A 10,962-nucleotide genomic window follows, 5' to 3' on the forward strand; every position below is an offset into this window, starting at 1 on the left:
GGGCGCAGCTGCTCCGTGGCACGTGGAATCTTCCTGGACTGGGGCACGAACGCGTGTCCCCTGCATCGGCAGGCAGACTCTCAGCCACTGCGCCACCAGGAAGCCCCATGCATTAAATTTAAATGACTGATGGAGAGTTTGAGATTCAGAGAGGTGAAGTGACTTATTGAGCTTCTATAGTAGGATGAGGAGGAAGGTAAGAACATAACTCAAATATTCTAACTCTCGTTATACTAAGAGATTAATTTTCATTCCCCTGGTTACAATAGTGAGAAAGGAAATTCCATTTGTTCAATAGTTCTGCATACTACTAATATAAAGACGGTCAATTCACCATAAGCAGGAATAGGGAAGTAGCATTATGGTGACTCATCAGATGCAAAATGCCCACCCCCCACCCCTGACTAAATGGTATTTCCAAGAACTTCATATAGAGTGTGATGCTAACTTTGCATATGTTTATGATTAAGATCCTGCAACATCTCATCTCTTGTATATTTCCATGGCACATTTCCCTTTGAATACAAGTATCTTTTTCATTTTATGAAATGCTAAGAACTACAATGTTTCCTTCTGCATATTCATTTTCTTTCTGAAAACAATTTTTGTTTCATATATGAACACTTTATTTGTGACAGAGGTTACATCTGCATTGCAAGGGAAGAATGTTCTTTGTCAATTAATGATGCTTGGTCAACTGGATATCCACATAGTGTAAAAAAAAAAAAGTGAATCTTGCCTTCTATTTTGCAGATACACAAAAGTTCACCCCATGTGGGTTAATAAAAGAGTGTATTTATGATCTTGTGGGTAGGCAGTGAACATGTAGAGTACATTTACCGACAGCTGTTTTAACACCCTTGTCTACTAATTCTCTTATCTGTGCATTTTTAAGACTGTTTATATTGATTGATTTTCCTCCTCATTATGAGTTGTATTCTCCTGCTCCTTTGCATGCCTGGTACTTTCTGACTGGATGCCAGACATTGTGAATTTTACATTGTTGGGTGCTGGACTTTTTTTAATTCCTTTTTTTTGAAAGCCTTGATCTCAGACACAATTAAGATACTTGGAAACAGCTCGATCAGTTTGAGGTTTGCTTTTAAGAGTTTTTAGGTGATACCAGAAGCTACCAAAATATTTTGGTCTGGGGCTAATTTGTCCTCTCTACTGAGATAATATCCTTCTGTGTACTTTATCTGATGTCCCATTTATTAGGACATTTCTTGACTTTGGCTTTTGGGAATGTGAACTCTCAACAGCTCTGTTTGAGCTCCAAGAATTGGTCTGCCTGCTCCTTTCTGATGGTCTGAGGGTAGTTTTCTCACAATACATGATCAGAACTCACTGGAAAACTGGAAAGGGAAACTTCTGGGTGTCTCCAGAGCTCTTACTCTGTATAGACTCCTCCTCTCTATTACTCTGCCCTGCATATTCTAACACCTTGGCCTCCTCAAATCCTCCATCCTGTCTCCTCAACTTAGTGAGAATACCAGACTCTTTCCGGTTTCTCACTTCCTGCATTATGTCCTGGAAATTCTTTCCCAGAAGGAAGCTAGGGCAATTGTAGGGCTCACCTTATTTGTTTCCCTTCTCTCAGGGATCCTGTGAGGCCTTGTTGTCCAATGTTTAAAAATCATTGTTTTATTTCTCTGTTTTTTTCCAGTTTCATTTAGAAATAATTGACATACATTACTGTATAAGTTTAAGGCATACAGCATGTTGGTTTGATTTACATATATTGTGAAATGATTACCACAATAGGTTCAGCTAACATCTATCTTCTCATATAGATATAATAAAAAGCAAAGAAAGAAAAAAAGAAAAAAAATAATTTTTCCTTATCATGAGAACTCAGGACTTACCCTCTTAACTTTCCTATATATCATACAGCAGTGTTAGCTATAGTCATCACATTGTATATTACATCCCTAATATTTATTTTTTAATTTTTATTTTTTTTGCGGTACGCGGGCCTCTCACTGTTGTGGCCTCTCCCGTTACGGAGCACAGGCTCCGGACGCGCAGGCTCAGCAGCCATGGCTCACAGGCCCAGCTGCTCTGCAGCATGTGGGATCCTCCTGGACCGGGGCACGAACCCGTGTCCCCTGCAACGGCAGGCGGACTCTCAACCACTGCACCACCAGGGAAGCCCTAGTACTTATTTATTTTGTAACTAGAAGTTTGTACTTTTTGACCACTTCCTCCAATTCCCCCTATGTCTCTGGTAACCACAAATCTGATCTCTTTTTCTATGAGTTTTTTTTAAAAGATTCCACATGTAAGTGAGATCATACAGTATTTGTCTTTTTCTGTCCGACTTACTTCATTTAGTATAATGCCTTCAAGGTCTGCCCATGTTGCAAATGGTAAGATTTCATTCTTTTTTATGGCTAAGTAATATTCCATTGTATATTTTTAAAAATCACACAACTTCTTTATTCATTCATCTATTCATGGGTATTTAGGTTGCTTCCGTATCTTGGCTATTATAAATAATGCTGCCATAAATATGGGGGTGCAGATATATTTTTGATTTTGTGTTTTCATTTCCTTTGGATATATTCCAGAAGTGGAATTGCTGGATCACATGGTAGTTCTATTTTTAATTTTTTGAGGATCCTCCATATTTTTCATAGTGGCTGTACCAATTTACAATCCCACTAACTGTGCTCAAGAATTCCCTTTTTCCCACATCCACACCAGCATCTTTTTTTGATGATGACCATTGTAACAAGTGTGAGTTTTTAATTTGGTTTTAATTTGCATTTCCCTAATGACTAGTGATGCTGAGCATCTTTCCACATACCTGTTGGCCTTTTGTATATCTTTTTTGGAGAAATGTCTATTACTGCCCTTTGCCCATTTTTTTAAATGGGTTATTTGTTTGTCTGCTATTGAGTTGTGTGAGTTCTTTATATATTTTGGATATTAACCCCTTATCAGATAGAGTGTTTGCAAATATTTTTACCTTTCCATAAGTTTTCTTTTCATTTTATTGATGGTTTCTTTTGCTGTGCAGGGGCTTTTTAGTTTGAGGTAGTCCCACTTGCTTATCTTTTTATTTTGTTGTAAGTGCTTTTGGTATCCTATCCACAAAATCATTACCAAGACTCATGTACAGGAGATTTATTCCAATGTTTTCTTCTAGGTGTTCTGTGATTTCAGGTCTTACATACAAGTCTTTAATCCATTTTGAGTTAGTATTTACGAGAGGTATAAGATATGGGTCCAGCTTCATTCTTTTTCTTTCTTTTCTTTATTGAAGTATAGTCGATTTACAATGTTGTGTTAGTTTCTGGTGTATAGAAAAGGGATTGAGTCATACATGTATATTTATTCTTTTTCATATTCTTTTCCATTATGGTTTATTACAGGATACTGAATATAGTTCCCTGTGCTATATAATAGGACCTTGATTTTTATCCATTCTATATATAATAGTTTGCATCTGCTAGTCCCAAACTCCCAATCCAACCCTCTCCTGTCCCCCTCCCCCTTGGAAACCACAAGTCTGTTCTCTACGTCTGTGGGTCTGTTTCTGTTTTGTAGATAAGTTCATTTGTGTCATATTTTAGATTCCACATATAAGTGATATCATATGGTATTTGTCTTTCTCTTTCTGACTTACTTCACTTAGTATGATGATCTCTAGCTCCATCCATGTAGCTGCCAATGGCATTATTTCATTCTTTTTTATGGCTGAGTAATATTCCATTGTATATATATACCACATCTTCTTTATCCATTCATCTGTTGATGGACATTTAGGTTGTTTCCATGTCTTGGCTATTGTAAACAGTGCTGCTATGAACATAGAGGTGCATGGATCTTTTGGAATTATAGATTTGTCTGGATATATGCCCAGGAGTGGGATTGCTGGATGATATGGCAACTGTATTTTTAGTTTTTTGAGGAAACTCCATACTGTTTTCCATAGTCGCTGAACCAATTTACATTCCCACCAACAGTGTAGGAGAGTTCCCTTTTCTCCACACCCTCTCTAGCATTTGTTATTTGTAGACTTTTTAATCATGGTCATTCTGACTGGTGTGAGGTGGTACCTCACTGTAGTTTTGGTTTGCATTTCTCTAATAATTACCAGCTTCATTCTGAATACTAGTTATTCCAGCACCATTTATTAAAGAGACTGTCTTTTCTCCTTTGCAGGTTCTTGGCTCCCTTGTGAAATACTAGTTGACTGTATATGTTTGGGTTTATTTCTGGGCTCTCAATTCTGTTCCATTGGTCTGTTGGCCAGTACCATACTGTTTTGGTGACTATAGCTTCATAGTATAGCTTGAAATCAGGAAGTGTGACGTCTTCTGCTTTGTTCTTCTTTATCAGGATTTCTTTGGCTATGGGTCTTTTGTGGCTCCATATAAATTTTAGGAGTGTTTTTTTCTACTCCTGTAAACAATGGATTGCATTGGATCTATAGATAGATTTTGGTAGTATTGACATTTTAACAATATTAATTCTTCCAATCCATGAACATAGGACACATTCCCATTTGTTCATATCTTCTTTGATTTCTTTCATCAAGGTCTTGCAGTTTTCAGAGTAGAGATTTTTCACCTCCTAAATTTATTCCTAAGGTTTTTTTTGATGTTTTTGTAAATGGGATCAATTTCTTTATTTCTTTTTCAGGAAAGTCATTAGTATATACAAATGATACTGATGATTTTTGTATGTTAATTTTGTATCCTGCAAATTTACTGAATTCATTGATCAGATCTAACAGTGTTTTGGTTGAGCTTTTAGGATTTTCTATATATAAAATCATGTCACTTGCAAATAGAGATAATTTTACTTCTTCCATTTCAATTCTACTACCTTTTTATTTTTTCTTGCCTGATTACTCTAGCTAAGATTTCTAGTAATATGTTGAATAGGAATGGTAAGAGTGGGCACCATTGTCTTGTTCCTAATCTTAGACAACTCTGCATACTATTGATATAAAGATGGTCAGTTCACCATAAGCAGGAATAGGGAAGTAGCATTATGGTGACTCATCAGATGTAAAATGCTTGCCCCCACTCCACCCTCCCCAACTAAATTATATTTCATATAGAATTGTAAAAATGCTAAGTATAATAATGCTTTGCATATGTTCATGATTAAGATCCTGCGGCATTTCATCTCTTATGTGTTTCCATGGCACATTTCCCTTTGAATACAAGTATCTTTTTCATTTTATGAAATGCTAAGAACTACAATGGTTCCTTTTGCACATTCATTTTCTTTCTTGCTAACAAATTTTTTTAAAAAAAGCTTTCATTCATTGATTTATAGAAGCATGCTTTACTTTCAATGATACTGTATCCAAGTTGTTGCTAGCCAAGCCTTAATTATGTTCCTGCTTTCTGTCTCCCCTCCCCTTTTTCCTGTCTTTTTTTTCCTGCCTTATAATTATAAATAGTGTAATGTTCAACTTGACTGGCTTTCATTTAGGACTTTCCCCAAAGGCCCTAACAGAGGACCTGGGGATGAGCCAGTATTTCACAAGTTTGGTTTGGATATGTACCCCAGAGGTTTCCCAAGTCTCCAGTCTGCCAAGTTGGCCTAGCAATCTCCCCAAAATCACTTCTCCTGCTGCACTCTGCCCCTTGGACTTCCAGGGGATCTATTCAATTGGATTCTTGTCTTCTAAGAGGCCCAGGTATGCTGGTATCTGAGGCGTAGCTAAACAAACCCAGTAGGGAAAGGGGAGCTGCCTGTGTTACCACCATCAGAAGAGCCATTCCCCTCATCCATCTTTCATCACAATTCCCAGCAAACATTAAGCACTTGGTTGCAGAGGAAAAGATACATTCCCTTGACTCCTGGGGCTCCTGTTCTATGAGGGCCAGAGACACGCTTAACCAACAAACACACAAATATGAACGACATGACTGGGAAATGCTAAAGGGACAGCACTGAACAACGGTGTGTGTGTGTGTATGTGTGTGTGTGTGTGTGTGTGTTTCAAAGCTACATAAATTGAGGTAATTTTTCTAGGCCTTTCGTCCTTTCCAAAAAATTTAGGGCAGAGCTGACCATAAATTAAATTGGGCTTTTAGCCAGTACCCTTCCACGCCCATGTCTATATGCTCCCACTTTCTCCATCCCTTTTTAAAAAGGAAAAGAAAGTCCTGTAGTAAAGCTGTGTGCAGCCATACTTTTATTTAGTAGAGGAAAAATGTAACCATCTTACATGTGTTGTCCCTTCTCTCCTACCTTTCTTCTGTTTCTTCCTCCTTCTAGTGTTCTTTTCAGCCTCTTTCTTCATAAGTCTGATCTCTCTCCATCTGCTCCCCTCTCTTCCTTTATTAACCCCTAAAAGCATCTCTTCTGGAGATTATAGCTGGAGAGAGAGAGAGAGAGAGAGAGAGAGAGAGAAAGGAAGGACAGAGAAGGGAAAAGGGAGAGGGGGGAACAAGACAAGGGTGGGTGAGGTCTTTATGGAAGGACGACTATTTCTCCACATCTTAGCATATAGATTCTCTGCCTTCCCTTCACTTTCAAAGAAACTAATAGTAATAGGTACCATACAATGAATACTTATTATGTACAAGTTCTTTCCATACATTATCACATTTAATTCTTATAACTCTGCAAGCTAGCACCATTGATTGCTCCCATTTTACAGATGAGAAAACAGAGTTTCAGCAAGATTAGTCAAGTGGAACCAGATAGCTGTGGTTTAAATCCTGGCTCTTCTATCTACTAGCTAAGTGAACTTGGGCATGTTGCTTACCTCTCTGTGTCCTGCCTATCACAATTTCTCTATTCTAGAAAGGTACATAGCCTATATCCCATTTGCTAAGAGCCTGCATTTTACTCATCTGTTAAACTTGTAGGTACCAATTTGTTGACTGGAGAAAACCAGCCCAAATGTACTCCAGGACCCTCCTTCTCCTCCCATGGGATTCATGCACATAGCCAAAGATCTTTGGAAGACTTGGTTGGTGAGCAGTTCAATCTACTCATTTGTTGCATAATTAAACAAACGAACAAAAAACCACATCTGCTTGGTGTTGGCCATTCCAAGTGCCAAGGTTATAGTGGTGAACAAGAAGACATGGTCCCTGTTCTCATGGAACTTTTATTCTAATGGTGGAGGCAGACATTAATCACATTATACAAATAAATGCAAAATTGCAACTGTCATAAGTGCTACAATGGATCCAATGGGTAAGGTCATGATACTATTAATGAGGAAGACAGGGAAAACACCTGCAGAGAAGTGGTGATGGAGGTAAGATCTGGAAAATGATGGAGAGTTAATTTCAAGAAGAGAGAAAGAACTTTCCAGAAAAGGAAATAGCTTGCACCTTGTTGCAGGAGGGAGTGGTACAAATATGATGAACTGAAGGCAGATGAGTGTGGCCAGAGTACAAGGAATGAGCCGTGTGCGGTAGGGTATATGTCAACATGTCAATGCTTAGGGAAGAGGCATTGTGTTTGAGCACACAAGCACATGTGGTACCCTTCCATCATACTATATAAGCATGGTTATGGCACATCAAAGAGTTTCCAGGGCAGTAATGAATTCAAACATTCCGTGTGTTGTTGTCATAAGTACATTCGTAGCATCAGTTCATGTATTCTAATTTATAGTCTGAAGAATATGGCAGCTGTGTGCATTCTCAGTTTCCTGGATCATGTCTATTTTGCAGGAAAATGATTTGGCCACAGGAAGTTTCCAAATAGTGAAAGAGGATTAGGGTTTAGTATACCATGAATGAGGTGTTTACAGTAGGATAGGGACACTGGCTAGGCATCTTTCTCATTGATCTCTCATCACTTTCTGATCCCCCTTTCTGTTCTCCCAACCCCTCACCACCTTGAGGGCTGGGGTACTGGTCAGGTGAGCCAGTGCCAGGGTAGAGTTTCCAGGGACAGGAGTTCGAATTGGCCAGGGTAGTGACCTAGGACTAAAGATCAGCAAGAGCTGGAGGATGAGGGCAAGGCTATTCTTAGAGAGCATTGAGAGGGTCAGAAGCTGAGCATGGCAAGCCTAAGGGGTGAATGCAGGGCTACAAATAGGAGATAGTTCCAAAAAGGTTTGAAGCCAAGTATGCAATGGAACAGAGCAGGAAATGAAGAGAAAGGGCAGCAGAGACGTGAGAGGGTTCGAGGTAGTTGCCTCGAAGGAGAGCCTGAGGTTTGTGACTCATTTTCTTTGGCCACCTGCTGTGTAGTATGTGGGTGAGTTGGCCCAGTATAATGACATGGATCCGGGACTTCTCCTGGTTTGCCCAGTGAGAAGTTGTGACTTGCTCCAGAGCATTCTTGAGGTAGGAGGCTGGTTCCCACCAGCACTCTGCTAATCCACAGCCTTCCTCTTGCACCAGCTCCCGCAACTAGCACCGTGGAGCTGAGAGTTTCATCACCTCCTCTTTCCCCAGTCCCCGGTTGTCATGGAAGGACATGGGGCTATAGGGAGAGATATGGGTAGGTTGGGCTTATTCAAGAGTGCTGGAAGCCACCTACCCATTACATGGGCAGGGTGAGTAGAAAAGAGAAGTCAAATCGTTCACAGTTTCTTGAATTGTAAATAGTTCCAGCAAGGTCTTCAAGCACTTAGAAGGGTGGAGGTGATGTAAATTGGGAGGCAATAGTGTTCAGCGGTTAAAAGTGTGGGATGTAGACCTGAACTCAAATCCCAGCTCTGCCATGTGATGGCTGTGTAATCCTAGGTGAGTCACTCAACCTTTCTGTGCCTCAGTTTCTACAGCTGGAAAATGAGGGTAATAATATTTGTCACATAAGGTTGTTGAACAGCTTATGTGAGTGTATGCATGTAAAATACTTAGCATTGTGCCTGGTGTATAGTAGATGTCTAATAAATGGTAATGTTTATTTTTATCGGGAAGAAAACTGGATGGGATCTGCTATCTGAATTTTCTCCCCAAGTGCTTGGAATTTACATGGTTGGGATGGTGCTTAGTAATGCAGGGAAGTGGCAAGGATGAAAATTGTCATTGCAGTGACTAGATTAAGGGTGCATTCAACATGTAAAAAAAATCCTGAATGGGAACTCAATGGTAGTAAACTGGGAAAATATGTCATGTTGCTGCACAAGAAGTACTAGCAGAGGTTTAGTCTGATGGCCCTTGGCAGTGGCCCAGGGCTGCCTCATTGAGAGTTAGGTGTGGGGCTTGGCTGGACGTAACTGGAATAGCCAGGAACAGGCAGAACCATAGGGTGAGTGCTAATCTTTGCCTAGGAAGCACTGAAATGGTCAAATCTGGGAGATCCGTGTGAAGACAGACACAGGGTGCAGAGCCAAGATCAGGAAGCAAGTACCCATAAGAACCAGTTTAGAGTGAATGAAGAGCCAGAGTAGGAGCAAAGTAGTGGGTTCAAGGTGATGGCCATGAAAAGGGCCTTGAGGGTTGGTATTTGGTTTTATTGGCTGCTAGCTGAATAGCGTGTGGGTGGGTTGACTGGAGTTGGTTGGTATGGGCTGGGACAGACAGTAATAACAATCCTGCTAGGTGGATATAATTTCTATTTTGTAGGGGAGGAAACTGAGAATTAAAGAGGTCACGCAATTTGTCTTATGCCACACTGTTCATCACTAGCAAAGATGGGAAGGTGGGAATGATCCCTAAGAGGACAGTTGAGGTAACATGAAAAGCAAAGCAAAGTTTCCCCATGGCGGGCTGGGGTGAGGGCAGGAGCAAAAAGAGAATGTTGGCAGTTGTTATACTCTCTGAGACCGTGTTGATTAGAATTGCCACATCATAAGGTGTGCAGTATGACTTAGTGGTTAAGGAGTATTTCTGGAGCCAGACTGCTTGGGTTCAAAATCTATCTCTGTCACTAAGCAGCTGTATTAATAGGAGAAAATTACTTAACTTCTTAGTGCCACAGTTTTCTCACATGTAAAGTGAGCAAATAATAATATCTATTTTTTAGGGTTGTTATATAATTCAATTCATTAATATAATTAAAACACTTAGAAAAGTGCCTGGCTCATAATAAGCACCATCTAAAATTTAGTTTTAATATAATAATAATAATAATAGGCTTATTTTGAGGATTTAGATAATGCATATAAAATACTTAGCACAATGCCTGCACATAGTACGTGCTCAATAGATGAATTATTATTACTATAAACATTCTACAACAATTAGGATTATGCAAGTATTGACCTCAGAAGGAATGAAGCAGCCTCACAAAATCCATGGTGGGGACTATCTTTATGCTAGAAATCTGAGAGGGACCCACTCCTCTCCTGCAAATACTATCCCTTCTCTCTGATACAGCTTTTTAATTGCAAGAGAAATGGGCTGTCCTGGGAGGCAGAGTGCTCCCATCATTGCAGGCACTGAAGCATAGGCTGCCTAACTACTGAGCAGGGCTGCCTTATTGGGAATTGACAGATAATAATTATATCTAACAATGATGTAAGCACTCTTATTATCCCCCTTTTACAGATAAGGAAACTGAGGCACAGAGTGATCAAGCTCTTTGCCCAAGATCACATAGCTAGTAAGCGGCAGAGGTTCCTTCTAACCCCTGACATCCTCCTGTGAGACGTAGCAGATTCAATCTCAACACTGTAATATGAATAAAATTATTGGATCCCCTTTTCTTTTTGCCAGGATGAAGGGGAATGATGGTGAGTTCTGGATTAGAGGATTTAAAAGAGGAAAAATATAGGAGACAGTGAAGCTAGTGGGACCTCTACAGACAAACTTGATAATCTCACAACTTTATTAAGGGCAGCCTCAGAACCTTGAACCTAACTTCGTGAGATCAGAAATGCCTGAGTTCTCTCTCGCAGGAGTCCTCAGGGGACCTCAGGATCAGAACTGGCCCAGAATTGGTAAATGGAGACCCAAGTACCCAAACAAAGCTGTTCTGCCTGTTTCAGATATGCAGGGAGCTAACTTGCATTTTGCGTACTGCAGTGGGCTCTATTTCAGTCATCAGTCTGATCTCCTGCCAGAGCTGTGTTCATGG

Source organism: Pseudorca crassidens, chromosome X (genome assembly GCF_039906515.1).
Source record: "Pseudorca crassidens isolate mPseCra1 chromosome X, mPseCra1.hap1, whole genome shotgun sequence".
NCBI classification, from domain to species: domain Eukaryota; kingdom Metazoa; phylum Chordata; class Mammalia; order Artiodactyla; family Delphinidae; genus Pseudorca; species Pseudorca crassidens.